At 43.1% G+C, this 15,650-nt stretch overlaps 1 long non-coding RNA gene across 1 annotated transcript; it reads right to left on the bottom strand.

Annotated features, from left to right (window-relative positions):
• Window positions 1–1,557: 1,557 nt before the first annotated feature.
• LOC106585192 (uncharacterized) lies at window positions 1,558–15,594 on the bottom strand. Its single transcript, XR_001323918.2, has 3 exons — window positions 15,428–15,594; window positions 15,122–15,280; window positions 1,558–1,737 (listed from the first exon to the last, which is right to left on the bottom strand). It is a non-coding gene; the product is annotated as an uncharacterized lncRNA (long non-coding RNA).
• Window positions 15,595–15,650: the final 56 nt, after the last annotated feature.

Below are 15,650 nucleotides of genomic sequence, written 5' to 3'. Positions count from 1 at the left end.
TTATACCACCAGCTAGGTACATTTTTATTCCTTTTCTTAATGAATGGTGTGCCTCTGGGATTACTGTGTGGTGTGTGTCTTCACTGTCTATCCCCGTGTCTCCCCCGCCACTAAGCTGGGTGTAAGAGAGCTTATACACACACACTCAAACACTGACTTACACAGGTACACACAGGTACACCCGCGCACACTACACTGTACACGCAAGCAATGTGCAGCACGTAAACAGACCGACGTTTACCTGTAACCTGAGTCCTCTCAGGGGTTAACAGCTTAACAAAAAAAAGGCCACTCTTTGAGAGATGGCCGTGTAACTAACTGGTCCAAATGCTGTAGCCATGTAGCGATACAGCGTATCATATCCTTAACGATCAATGCTAGGATTCTGTTCATTCTTTAAGACAAGAGACCACATCCTCTCCCCCCGTCCCTCTATCCTTCCTGAGCTACAATGCGTTGTCAATTAAGCACCCGTTATTGTCTAACCTTTCAGCGTTCTTTGTTAGCCTGCCACAACGGTGACCTTTTTAGCCACTGCTCCCTTGTTGCTGTCTAACTTTTTCCACAAACGCGTTTCAATCTGTCGTCGGCTATACAACCACAGGCAAATTATGCGGAAAGGGTTTTGGTGGGGTTTCATGCATTCTGCCCCTGTAATCCCCACGGTCTGATTCGCTAGACTATAGAAATGGTATTAATAATACCCCGTACATGCACACACGCACGCTCACACAAAGGGTTTTCCCAGAGCTATTGAGATGCGTGTGTTTTAATTTGGGTGTTTCACAAGAGAGACAGTAAAGCCACTGCATTACAGTGGAGACCACCATTCCTATATGAATTGCCTCTTTCACGCATCCCATCCTGTCCTGCCTACATCACAAGGGATACCTGATTAAAAGCGTTGGGCCCGTAACCTAAAGGTCGTCGGTTCGAATCCCTGAGCAGACCGTATGAAAAGCTGTATATGTGTTTTGAGCAAGGTACTTGGCCCGAATTGCTCCCGTAAGTCGCTCTGAATAAGAGCGTCTGCTAAATGACTAAAATGTAAATACCTTACACACACACACACACACACACACACACACACACACACACACACACACACACACACACACACACACACACACACACACACACACACACACACACACACACACACAGGCCTTTGGATTACCATGAGGAGAATACTAGCTGATTCAAGTTCATTCTAGCAAAACAACATTAGACATGCCATGCTGACATGCCATTGTTTAAATCTCTCTTAGGTTTGTCGAACCGTGAACAGTCTCTGTGGCATAGGCCTGTGAGGAGGGAGAGAAAAGTCAGCCTACACATGGAACGTAGCTACTGCAGCTGACAGAGCAATGGATGACAGCAATATTGGACTTACAAATCACAGTTAAGAGAATAATACAGCTATATAGTTTTCATATTTGGTTATAAAGTAATAAGATTGTCCAACAGCAATATTTTGATTGTGTAAATAGAAACACTCCATCTCTCCCTTGCTCCCCATATTCCTCTCCCACACTCCCCCCCTCCCTCTTTCTCTCAAGCGCCTTCGTTCCTCCTCTCCCTCTTTCCCTCTCGCTCGCCAGCTCCCCATCACCCAGAGGGTCTTGTACTAGCGTGTTGAACCCATCAGAGGGCTGTCATCACTGCCTGTGTTCCCGCATCACCCATGGCAGGTGGTCCTCTGTGCTGCCTGTCTGACTGCCTGTCTGTGTGTCTGGCCTGGGGAGAGGGAGAGAGAGAGAGAGAGAGAATGCTTTTACATACTTCACACAACTGTGTCAATGAGTGAGTAGGGGCATGTTCACAATCATTTATCAATGTTTTCTCAACATGATTCACACCCCCTGTTTCATCCTGTTCCCTGTGGATGTAATTGTGATTGACACAAAGTGTGGAGATGTGGTGAGAATGTGTTTCGTCTTTCAGCTCCCAAGATGTGAATCATATCATACCTGCTAAGACGTGAATCATGCCTGTATGTAGATCGGGGAATATACTGTATTCCCTTGCAAGTCTATGTAAATATCCTATTCTGTATGGGGAATATTTCATTTCTTTACCAAAACATGACTGATGCACTTCCACATACAGTATACTGTAAATGTCCTCTGAGGCACAAATCATGCCACAGAAACGCATGTTAAGTTGCACATGTCTGTTTATGTAGCTATCAAAGTATGTATTGTATATTAGCCAACCATTTGCTTGTGAGTAATGCAATTGTAGGGTATATTTAAATATCCTGCATGAGGGATGTACTGTATATCAGCAGATGTATAATGCCACAGAAAGTTATTTACTCATACATGTCTTTACAGGTAGATGGAGACATGTTGTTGAGATAGTAAGCCTATGTGAACCCATCCACACAAAAACAGACTGTTTACTTTACTCATGAGAAAAATGTCCGTGTTATCTACTGTGAATCGTCACTTTAACCATGCTAGTGTATTCAGTTGAGGCTTTGATATTTTGTTACATCTCCACATTAAATGTGAAATTAATTTGTACATGTATAGATCCATACTAGGATTTATACACCACTGGGGTTGAAATTCTGTTGATTGGTCAGACTTCTGTTGATTGGACCTGTCACTTTAAGTATAGGGTAATGTGAGTAGGAGGGGAGATCAAAATGGCCGCCAAGGTGTGAGAACCAATGCGTGAAACGTTTGTTTGAAACTTTGAAAGTAAAAAAGTTCAGTAAATTTGCTTTTAATTAAAACCTGTTACTGGGCTACTCTCACATAAGCCTTATTGCATACAATTGTTCGTTTGGTTTATGATTTCTGTTGCTGCTACTCTTTTACTGTCATTTCATTACTAATCAAAGCTTTCATCTGATGCTTAATTTGCTTCGTTTTTTGCGCCGTTTGTGCACATTCATACGCTTACTGTCGGCATACTGCTTGCTATTCTAGAGAAAGGTCTAGGGTTCAAATTCTTGTTTTCGCACATCTGTTCAGGAAAGAACAGGTGACCATTATAATGTACCCTCTCCTCCTCCTCCTCTCCCCACCTTTTTGTTTCCTCCTCTGTCTTTCTTCTCTCCTCTCTTTCTTCCTTCTCCTCCTGAACCCTCTCCACGTCCCCCTCTCTCCATAATAACTCCCAATTATATGAACTCCTCTCCTCTGCACCTCTCTCTCCTTCCTACAGTACATCCTCTTCTCCTTCCGTGTCCCGCCATTATTTCCTCTCTCCAAGTAGCAGACTGTATGGGTACCACACTGTGTAACACAATCCCAATCATATCACCTCCTTCTCCCTTCTCCTACCTCTCCTTTCTCTTCCTCCCTCTTCTCCCTCTTTCTTCCCCCTCTCTCTCTCTCTCTTTCTCTGTAGCACCATTATTCCTTCTCTCCTAGTAGCTGAGTCAATGGGTCCCATGCAGTGTAACACAAGCCCAATCATATCAGCGTGCTAATCACTGTTCCATCGGGACAATACACCTCACACGGCTCACCACAGTCACCGGATATTAGAGACGGGGCCGCGCGCTAAAATCGGATTTGTAACGCTTCACCCGTGGTGCTGGCTGCGTTTCATCAGGCAGGGGAGATAGTTAAAGGCTTGAAACGGAGAGGAACTGCGCTGCGACGCGATCCACGTTCCCCCGAGGGCGGATAATTAGCGTGCGCTGCTTTTCCACGCGACTGTTCCTAACGGTGTCATTGGAGTCGCCAGCTGCTGCGATACTTGAATAGTTTCCTTTAACTACTGTTAAAAAACAGTCAGAAGGGCAAATTCAAACCCCTTTTTTTTGGACTTGGCTGTTTTGTTGTGAAGCTTTTGAATAACAACAAAAACAGTTATTATTCAGAGTGAAACTTTTGAAAAAAGCGAAGGGCTCTGTGTTTTGTGGCGAGAGATGACTTCATGGCGAGGCCTTCTAAAAACCGTTTTCCTATAATTACATAAACGATTGGTTCTAAAGCAGTTCAGTAACTAACAGCCCTTGAAACAGTGTTTAGAGTTTCACAAAACGAGAAATTAATGCGAGACACATCAAGAGCGGCTGTTTATAATGCAAATGATTTGGGTGAAAAGTGTTGATTGGCACCAGAGTCCCTGAGGCAATGACATCCATCTAACACAGCCAGAGACCTCTCTCTCTAACAGGCCTATCCATTAGATCTCTCTCTCTGCTCAATCATCCCAGAGGAACCTGACCCCACGTACTCGCACTCACACACGCGCACATGCACAAACACACAAACACGCACACAGGACTCACCCTCTCTGTCAGCAAATGTCAATGCTAATTATGACACCCACCGAGCCTCCATTTAGGCTGTTTGACACAGATAGATATATCAGAGAAAGGGAAAGGGAGCTCGACACCCCTGCTCCTATGAGACTGCTGTCCTGAGTCTGGAAGTAATTGCTCCAATATCATGTCTCCTGGTTGGATGCACGGTGTTGACATGTCGGTATTAAGGGCATATTGTCGCAGTTTACTGGGGCACCACATATACAGTACCAGTCAAAAGTTTGGACACACCTACTCATTCCAGGGTTTTTCTTTATTTTTACTATTTTCTACATTGTAGAATAATAGTTAAGACATCAAGAAAAAAAAAGGAAAAAACCAAAGACCAGCGACAGTCCATCATTACTTAAAAACTTCTTCGGGATCGGTTTCCCATCCACGGGATGGTTGAGTTAATGTAGGCTAATGCGATTAGCATTAGTTTGTAAGTAACAAGAACATTTCCCAGGACATAGACATATCTGATATTGGCCGAAAGCTTAAATTCTTGTTAATCTAACTGCACTGTCCAATTTACAGTAGCTATTACAGTGAAATAATGCCATGCTATTGTTTGAGGATAGTGCACAATTTTGAAAATGAAAAGTTATGAATAAACAAATTAGGTACATTTAGGCAGTCTTGATACAACATTTTGAACAGAAATGCAATGGTTCATTGGATCAGTCTAAAACATACATACACTGCTGCCATCTAGTGGCCAAAATCTAAATTGCACCTTGGCTGGAATAATACATTATGGCCTTTCTCTTGCATTTCAAAGATGGTACAAAACAAATGCAAAAGAACGGTTGTTTTTTTTCTTTGAATGATCTTTTACCAGATCTATTGTGTTATATTCTCCTACATTCATTTCACATTTCTACAAACTTTAAAGTGTTTCCTTTCAAATGGTACCAAGAATATGCATATCCTTGCTTCAGTGCCTGAGGTACAGGCAGTTAGATTTGGGTATGTTGTTTTAGGCATAAAATTGAAAAAAAGGGGTGGATCCTTAAGAGGTTTTAAGACATGGAGGTCAGTCAATCCGGAAAATGTCAACAACTCTGAAAGTTTCTTCAAGTGCAGTCGCAAAAACCATCAAGCTCTATGATGAAACTGGCTATCATGAGGACAGCCACAGGAAAGGAAGACCCAGAGTTACATCTGCTGCAGAGGATAAGTTCATTAGAGTTACCATCCTCAGAAATGATTGCCCAAATAAATGCTTCACAGAGTTCAAGTAACAGACACATCTCAACATCAACTGTTCAGAGCAGACTGTGTGAATCAGGCCTTTATGGTCAAATTACTGCAAAGAAACCACTACTAAAGGACACCAATAATAAGAAGGGACTTGCTTGGGACAAGAAACACGAGCAATGGACATTAGACCGGTGGAAATCTGTTGTTTGGTCTGATGAGTCCAAATTTGAGATTTTTGGTTCCAACCACGTGTCTTTGTGAGACACGGATGATCTCTGCATGTGTGGTTCCCACCGTGAAGCAGGGAGGAGGAGGTGTGATGTGTGAGGGTGCTTTGCTGGTGACACTGTGATTTATTTAGAATTCAAGGCACACTTAACCAGCATGGCTACCACAGCAATCTGCAGCGATACGCCATCCCATCTGGTTTGCGCTTAGTGGGACTATCACTTGTTTTTCAACAGGACAATGACCCAACACACCTCCAGGCTGTGTAAGGGCTATTTGACCAAGAAGGAGAGTGATGGAGTGCTGCATCAGATGACCTGGCCTCCACATTCAACCGACCTCAACCCAATTGAGATGGTTTGGGATGAGTTGGACCGCAGAATGAAGGAAATGCAGCCAACAAGTGCCGAGCATTTGGAAACACCTTCAAGACAGTTGGAAAAGCATTCCAGGTGAAGCTGGTTGAGAGAATGCCAAGAGTGTGCAAAGCTGTTATCAAGGCAAAGGGTGGCTTCTTCCTGAGACCATAGATCATAGCTTCCATTGGTAAGGCTACACTGTAATGGTGACTTTTTCCTTATGACCTGAACAGGAGAACCGAGGGCCATTGTTCCAGGTTATAATTACCAGGACCAAGAGTTTTTCAGGTATTACAGAGTTGTATCAAGTAATAAAAATCTGATTCTATTTAATAAATGCTTATGTGATGAAAGATGCTAATCTCTTGTAGTCCCCCTGATATAGTTACTGTGTGTATAGGTAATGACACCAATACATCAAACTATTTCCTGAGAGGGAGAAGTTACAGTGATGGTTGAGGAGTGGTTCGACTATGTTGCCAGCTGTTTGTTAGGAGGAGCTGATCTGCCATGACCGCAGTCCAACACATCAGTTTCCCCCATAGCCAAAGTGATTGATACTACTGTGGGGAACTATGCATTGAGCTCACGTCTCCTGCTTCATATCATGGGAGCATAGGGAACGGTATGATGACATCATAGGACAGTGAACAGAATGATGACATCACTATGCAAATGGGGACAAGGAAAGGCTTTGGGTGTTTCTCTTCTGGACACTGCATTAGCATGGGCAATAACTCTTGCTGTATGACAGTATAATTTTGGTTCTGGTTTGTGTGTGTGAATCCATCATCCATTACTTAAGCTAAATTCAACACTTTCTCATGACATCCCCCTGTATTCCAAATTGTGTGCTTGTGCTAGATCTGCACTTTCTATCACTCCTGATTCTCATTGGTGAAAATTACTCAAGCTAAAACTCCTAAATCATTTTTTTTTTTATTCAATAAGAAAACCTTTGAAAATATGTTTTTCCAGAAGCAACACGTGCGTGTGTGTGCGCGTGTGCGTGAGTGTGATTACCAGATCGGCACAGATGCAGTTGCTGCAGGCTCCAAATCGCTCTTCTTTCCTCCCATTAAAAATGACAAATTAAAAATAAGGCAAGGAAATGGGCTATCAGGGACACTGAATGACATCTATAGAAGGAGGATTACTCTGGTGTCAGGCTCTATATGAATGTTCTCACATTAAAACAACCATGGAGGAACACAGCCCTCAATGGAGGTCCTTACGAATAAGGACATGAAGGAAACTAGGCTGTTCATTTGGGTCACTTCCTAATGTTTTCAACCACCCACATGGACGCCATGTTAGAAAGCTTTTCCTCCATCCTCTTGACTCACACTGAGAGGGTACCCACTGGGCAGTTCAACGTCTAGTTTTGATTTACATTTGAGTTGTCAACTAACGTGAATTCAACGTGAGATCTTACAGAAGTTGGGTGAAATAAAAAAGACGAAATTCCCATATGTTGATGACTTTTTTCTCTCAAATCCAATTTTTTTTGGGGTGAAATGATGTGGAAACAACGTTGATTCAAAACAAAAAATTTGCCCAGTGGGTAAACATTGAAACCACGGTTAGTCAAAAATATGATTTCCCCCTACAGTTGCAAGAAAGTATGTTTGAGTTAATGATTAATTAAGAGTTTACCTTTGCGTAAGATTTAAAAAAAAAGATTGGGCGGTGACTTTGATTATGGCTCTCAATGCCTGAAGCAAGGAGACAACTGAGGTGACTCTAATTCATAGTATTCTGATGGGAAAAAAGGGGTAGGAATAAAGTGAATATCCCGAAGAAAGCTGCTAATTCGTCTTAGTTCCTCTATGGTCACTTTTTGAATTGGCTTCTTCTCTAAGCCACCATTGTAAACACTCTGTCACGTTCAAATATTCCAATTCTCTCCCTATTATCAGGGATCCTATTGGGCTATCGTCGTCTTCATTTGATCAGAGTCACAAACCTTCTGGTTAACTTGGATCTCAGCTCATCCCGTTATGACGAGTCCCAATCCATAATGCTAAAGCTAATTAGCATGCGAAGCAACATACACTAATAATATTGTACTATGATCAGTGACGTACGGCTGAACTCAGTTGTGCCCCTTCACACGTAGCAACGGGACAGAGAATGAGAGAGAATGTAGGATGAAGGAGAAGAATAAACCTGGATTAAAGAAGATGAATCTTCTTGTGAACAGTACTGACACATGGCTAATATTCCTTTATTTCCATTTTGCTTTGAGTAAGGCTCCCCATTAAGTCTGCGCTTGCCTTTGAATCACAATGTGTTCAGTCATTTCTACAGAACTGGAATAAACGAATGTGGAACATTCATTTCATTCAGGGACTTGAAAGAAGTCAGAGCCCCATGGACCAGAATGACTACTGGATTGTATTAAGGTCATATCAAAGGCTTTTTACATTCATTTCTATAATGAAAGAGTGCGACATACAAAGATGTTCAACAGTGGTCTGACTTCTCTCCTCCCACCTTTGGGTCGTAATAGTCTGTAACACATCTATTCTGTATAGAAGTCATATGTACAATAATGCAGTTGTCTGAATATATTATACAATTTTTAGGATTGAGTTTTCAAAAATAAAGCCTGTTGAGGTACACACACACACACACAAGTGGAGGCTGCTGAGGGGAGGACAGCTCATAATAATGGCTGGAACGGCGCGAATGGAATGGCATCAAACGCATGGAAACCATGTATTTGATGCCATTCCACTCATCCCGCTCCAGCCAGTACCACGAGCCCATCCTCCCCAATTATGGTGCCACCAACCTCCTGTGCCACACACACACAGTCTGTCTAAGACGTGAGAACACACGCAGAATCCAGCTGGACTAGATCTCATTTGTAAGCTGTGTGATAAAAACCGAGAGAATAATGTACCAGACACCGACATAGAGAAACAAAGCGCCAAATAAACATTTATATAGCCGCTGGGGATTTGGTGGGCTGCAGGGTCTTAAAGGTCCATCCTGTATGTGTCTGTGAAGGTGCTGTGATAGAGAGTGCACACACGCACGTCACTGTGTACTCTGTGTGAAAAAGGAAAGAAAAGTGAGAGAAGAAGAATGCTATCTGTACTGCTGAGAGGCGAAGTGTACGGCTGACACAGGACAGTTGCTTTTACAGGTGTCGGCTGATACGGACCCTACTAAAGAATGTTCTTATTAATTCTATATCATCTACTGTACTTCCAACAGCCCCATGTAGACCAGATCTGCTTTACATTGTTATTCTCACTCATCTAACAGACAAAAAAAGTGTGTGTTCATAATGTTTACATTGAGATAGAACAGTCAGGGAAAGATTTATTTGGCTAGATAAGACCGGCTTCCCTTTTCGACGCTCACGCACAGACCCCCGCTCTTTCTTTCTCTCAACACGCAGCATGACTAACTGCTCCTTTTTCACTCGTGCAGGAAAACTCTCCCTCAGCAGGCCTGGGAAACCCACTTTATTACTCTTTATTGGCTAGACAGGCTCGTCCTGTTTTCTCCCACCTACACCTGTCTGCTCTATGGAGTGTGTAGTAATGACAGCATCAGTCCCCATCAGCGCTCCATCATTGACATTCAGGGCTGAGCCCGTCCCAGCAAATCTGTCCGATTAGTCCTTCCTATTGATTCCTGTCTGCCGTTCGCGACTCCGTCAACCCGAGGTGTCGTCTCTGTGACACGGACACCCTGAGTGATCTGCTTTGCTAAAGCTCGAAGTGCATTGTGCGACAATAAAAGTCCTCATCTGATATGCAGTCTGAAGAAAGGACTCAGAGAGAGAGAGGGAGGGGGGGAGGGAGGGAGGGGTGCAACCTATCAGTGATAACGACAAGAATGTTCACCACATGGTGGCGGGCGTTGAGTGTAGGAGTAGTTTGACCACTCTCTGAAAGCGTCTACGGATTTCGTTTTAGAGTATTCGTTATGGGACGATTAAAAAAAAAAAAAATCGATACTTTTATGATTCACCGACACAAGGTCAAATCCAGTGTAATGACCTAAAAATGACCTCTGAAATGACATCAATGAGGACCATAGCTTAGACTGGTAAAAACAGGTGGAGAGACACTGTGGTGTCAAACTGAGTGGACACAGGGTGCATGAAGTAAAACGAGCAATAACCCATGTCTAAAGTTGTATGTGTTTGTTCATGTCAAATGACCAGTATAACTTTATAGCATAGCATTTTCCATTCCTCTCAGTGATGTGACTCTACTGTGATTACCCATCCTCTTGGTCCCCCCCAGCATGCCTCTGTAGAGCACAGGAGCATACTGTATGTGCAGTGATCACTCTGTAATACTAACTCACACGGACTCCATTGTCTAAGCTAATGAGAGAGCATCGTATTAACGTGTGTGGGAGCTGTGTACCAATGAGGCCGGGAGCTACACGATGTCTGAACACATCACATACTGCATGTCTATACACACGTTTATATGGGATTCTCTTCCTACATACAACACAGATAGGAGATATGTCACAAGTACTCTTCACCATTATCGATGCGTATTTAATATATTTATGGCTGATTTGAAATGCACGTAACTGGAATAAATCACTTAGGTACTCAAGCGCTTTATTGTAATCTTGTAGACTACAAGGTCAAAGTGTTCTCTTCAGACCTACTAGGCCAGAGTGACCTAAGCCCCTGACCCAGATAATACAGCCCCACATCAAAACAACGCTGGAGGAGCTGTGAGTGTGTGATGAGGGGCTAAGTGGTCTTTGAGCTCCTGTAAAGGACCTTCTGCTCCGACCTGTTTTATCTACTGGTTATGCCTGTTTATGTTCAATTAGACCTGTATTACACCTTTATTACACATGTATTACACATGTATTACACCTGTATTACACCTGTATTACACCTGTATTTTATAAGGTAAGTAGACTGAGAATGCATTTTCTTTTAGCTACATACAGTGAGCTCCAGAAGTATTGGGACAGTGACAGATTTATTGTTGTTTTGGCTCTGCACTCAAGCACTTTGGACTTAAAATGATAAAATGATGACTATGAGGTCATGTGTTTTCATGCATATCGGGTGAACCGTTTAGAAATTACAGCACTTTTTGTACATAGTCCCCCCCATTTTAGGGAGCCAAAACAAATGTGTCCCTGACCCAATACTTTTGGAGCTCACTGTATGTTGTCTGATAGGTTTTTCCCCTCATTTGTGTTTTTTTGTTGCAGATGCCACAAATGGATACATTGGGCAGTAAGAGGGGGAGGCCCAAGACAATATGGAGGAGAACAATGGAGTCTGAGCTCCAACAACATCAGCAGAACTGCCGCACAGTGGAGAAGACGTCCCGAGACCGACAGAAGGTTGTTGCTGCTCTATGCGCCAGCCATCACGACGGGGATAAGTGAGTGAGTGACAAATGCTTCCAAACATATCTTTTTTTTTGTTGCTAAAGTTGCTGTGACTAACAAAGACCCCACAGAAAATGAGGTTTCCCCTCTGCTGACTCCAGGTTCTAAGGGAGTACAGATACTGTATTGCAGCCAGAAGTGGAGCTGTAGAGTTGACACCAGACAAGCTAGATCCCCCATGCTCTCGTCTCACACCCCTTTAATGAGTCTGTGATGCTGTCTGATACTGTTTACTCTCTAATTACACATTTGGCTAACCAACAAGAACCCTACATACTGAACAGCCAGTCCTCTACTCACTCCCACTGACCTGTGTGTGTGTGTGTGTGTGTGTGTGTGTGTGTGTGTGTGTGTGTGTGTGTGTGTGTGTGTGTGTGTGTGTGTGTGTGTGTGTGTGTGTGTGTGTGTGTGTGTGTGTGTGTGTGTGTGTGTGTGTGTGTGTGTGTGAGACCTGTGTTGGTTTGGGACGGAGCGTAGAATTCCCCTCTGGTATGTTGTGAGTACATGGATTAGACACACTCAATGCTTCCTGTGTGAAGTGATATTGGCGAGAGAGAGAGCTAGAAGAGAGGGAGAGAGAGCAGGAGTAGAGTGAGTAAGACCCGTGTTCAACTCAATTTCTATTCATACAGTCGTGTGTGTGCGGGTTATACACCAAAAGATGATTTCTGACACTTACAATTGTCTGCATAGACCTTGGAAAAACATGGCCAACTACAGTCGTGGCCAAAAGTTTTGAGAATGACACAAATATTAATTTTCACTAAGTCTGCTGCCTCAGTTTGTATGATGGTAATTTGCATATAGTCCAGAATGTTATGAGGAGTGATCAGACAAATTGCAATTAATTGCAAAGTCCCTCTTTGCCATGCAAATGAACTGAATCCCCCAAAAACATTTCCACTGCATTTCAGCCCTGCCACAAAAGGACCAGCTGACATCATGTCAGTGATTCTCTCGTTAACACAGGTGTGAGTGTTGACGAGGACAAGGCTGGAGATCACTCTGTCATGCTGATTTAGTTTGAATAACAGACTGGAAGCTTCAAAAGGAGGGTGGTGCTTGGAATCATTGTTCTTCCTCTGTCAATCATGGTTACCTGCAAGGAAATACGTGCCGTCATCATTGCTATGCACAAAAAGGGCTTCACATGCAAGGATATTGCTGCCAGTAAGATTGCACCTAAAATCAACCATTTATCAGATCATCAAGAACTTCAAGGAGAGAAGTTCAATTGTTGTGAAGAAGGCTTCAGGGTGCCCAAGAAAGTCCAGCAAGCGCCAGGACCGTCTCCTAAATTTGATTCAGCTGCGGGATCGGGGCACCACCAGTACAGAGCTTGCTCAGGAATGGCAGCAGGCAGTTGTGAGTGCATCTGCATGCACAGTGAGGGCAAGACTTTTGGAGGATGGCCTGGTGCCAAGAAGGCAGCAAAGAAGCCACTTCTCTCCAGAAAAAACATCAGGGATAGACTGATATTCTGCAAAAGGTACAGGGATTGGACTGCTGAGGACTGGGGTAAAGTCATTTTCTCTGATGAATCCCCTTTCTGATTGTTTGGGGCATCCGGAAAAAAGCTTGTCTAGAGAAGACAAGGTGAGCGCTACCATCAGTCCTGTGTCATGCCAACAGTAAAGCATCCTGAGACCATTCATGTGTGGGGTTGCTTCTCAGCCAAGGGAGTGGGCTCACTCACAATTTTGCCTAAGAACACAGCCATGAATAAAGAATGGTACCAACACATCCTCCGTGAGCAACTTCTCCCAACCATCCAGGAACAGTTTGGTGACGAACAATGCCTTTTCCAGCATGATGAAGCACCTTGCCATAAGGCAAAAGTGATAACTAAGTGGCTCGGTGAACAAAACATCGGTATTTTGGGTCCGTGGCCAGGAAACTCCCCAGACTTTAATCCCATTGAGAACTTGTGGTCAATCCTCAAGAGGCGGGTGGACAAACAAAACCCCACAAATTCTAACAAACTCCAAGCATTGATTACGCAAGAATGGGCTGCCATCAGTCAGGATGTGGCCCAGAAGTTAATTGACAGCATGCCAGGGCGGATTGCAGAGGTCTTGAAAAAGAAGGGTCAACACTGCAAATATTGACTCTTTGCATCAACTTCATGTAATTGTCAATAAAAGCCTTTGACACTTATGAAATGCTTGTAATTATACTTCAGTATTCCATAGTAACATCTGACAAAAATATCTAAAGACACTGAAGCAGCAAACTTTGTGAAAATTAAGATTTGTGTCATTCTCAAAACTTTTGGCCACGACTGTACTATCACAATGTTCTTTGTTGAAATTGTATTTTTCAACACCAATCAATCAAGTGAAAAAATAAACAATTTTCTTGGAAATGGAGTTCAAGCTCCTTGTTATTTCTCCATGAGAATGTGTGGATGGTCCTGGAAGAAAACTAGGCCTGTAGCAGATAGATGTAATCACAGCCACCCAATGGGACTGCAGGTTAAAGAGGGAGACAGAGAGAATTTCTGGTGTCTGTGTATTGTGTTTGTTTGTGTGAGTTTAAGAGGGGACAGGGTAAATGGCTGTTTCCCTGATAAAGAGAATTGTGGGCAGTAGGGGGTTCTCATACACAGCAGCCCAATCTTCTTTTCATGGACAGACATTAGTGTCTGTGCATTGTTGGTGTATGATTGTGTGTGGAGAGAGCGAGCAAGAGAGAGAGAGAGAGAGAGAGAGACCCAGCAGGAAAGGAATGCAGTTACGGCTGTAAAGTGGCTGTGAAAACGAGTGTTCTTTGACCTCTAGGCTCTCCTCCTCTCCTGGTAGCTGTCAGTGGCCTGAGTTCCAATCTGTGTGTGTTCAGTATACACCAGCTACCAGGACGAGGTCAAAAGGACTATTTTAAAGTATGAGCTGTGACCCATCTAATCTCCTCCCCACCACCATCCCTCCTCTTCTCCTTCTCTCTAGCTCCCCTCCTCCCATTCTTCTCCTGGCCCCTCTATGGCTCAACAGACACCTGTCACACGGTGGTTAAAACGTGGCTAACCCTTTATATCTGTGTAGTTTCAACTATAACTGTTGTGGTAACAATACCTTCTGACGCGTATAGAATTAATAACAGTTAAATATTAATAACAGTTAAATATTGGTGTCTGTTGAGGCTATGGCTCAACAGACACCTGTCACACGGTGGTTAAAACGTGGCTAACCCTTTATATCTGTGTAGTTTCAACTATAACTGTTGTGGTAACAATACCTTCTGACGCGTATAGAATTAATAACAGTTAAATATTAATAACAGTTAAATATTGGTGTCTGTTGAGGCTATGGCTCAACAGACACCTGTCACACGGTGGTTAAAACGTGGCTAACCCTTTATATCTGTGTAGTTTCAACTATAACTGTTGTGGTAACAATACCTTCTGACGCGTATAGAATTAATAAAAGTTAAATATTGAAAGTGTGCCTGCGTTCGCAAGCCACACTAATAAACAGAAGAGTAGCTAATAATTATGTCGACTAATCACCATGCTCGTAGTTCACTCTACTTACCTTATAAAATAAAGGTGCAAGTCTCACTAGCTAACATTTAATATAATGTTTTATACATCTTAAATGTCCTATTGTGTCCTATACTCTCTGTAAAATACATATATAGTATTGCCATAACATGTTTTCATAACCTCTGTAGTCGGACTTCGTTGTGCCAGTTGTACTGTAGGAGTAGCCTTGGTTGATTTTCCTTGTCTCCACTACGGGGCGTCTGGGCGCTGCATCGATACCACACTGCAACAAGTTGGATATCCATCCGCTGTGGAGGGTCATGTCATCATGGAGAAACTCTGGATGAAAAATGTATTGTTGCAGTTTGTTTTTTTTAATCACAAGATAGCTATAGACCCGGGGCTACAGATGTGTGTCAAAAGAACAGGAAATGTGTTGTGCTCGATTCTATTCTGAGTTAATGAGATACAAACACACACACACACCATTATCGGTCCAGATCGTAACTCGAACCTTGGTCTGTGTCCGTTTGCTCGGTAATGAAATAGCCCGCGCGGTGCGTTAATCAGTGTGATCTGACAGGCTATATCTCGGTCCCTGTCCTGAGCTCCTTCTCCCAGTGCAAACGATACTTCCAGCTACCTCATAGTAATTGAATTAGTTCGGTTGGAAGGGGAGGGGCTTTTGCTTTGTTAGTGTGACGCCCAT

The sequence above is a fragment of the Salmo salar genome, chromosome ssa24, assembly GCF_905237065.1.
Source record: "Salmo salar chromosome ssa24, Ssal_v3.1, whole genome shotgun sequence".
Lineage (NCBI taxonomy): Eukaryota > Metazoa > Chordata > Actinopteri > Salmoniformes > Salmonidae > Salmo > Salmo salar.
The sequence above is the reverse complement of the archived record's forward strand: the minus strand, read 5'-3'. Positions and strand labels throughout refer to the sequence as shown.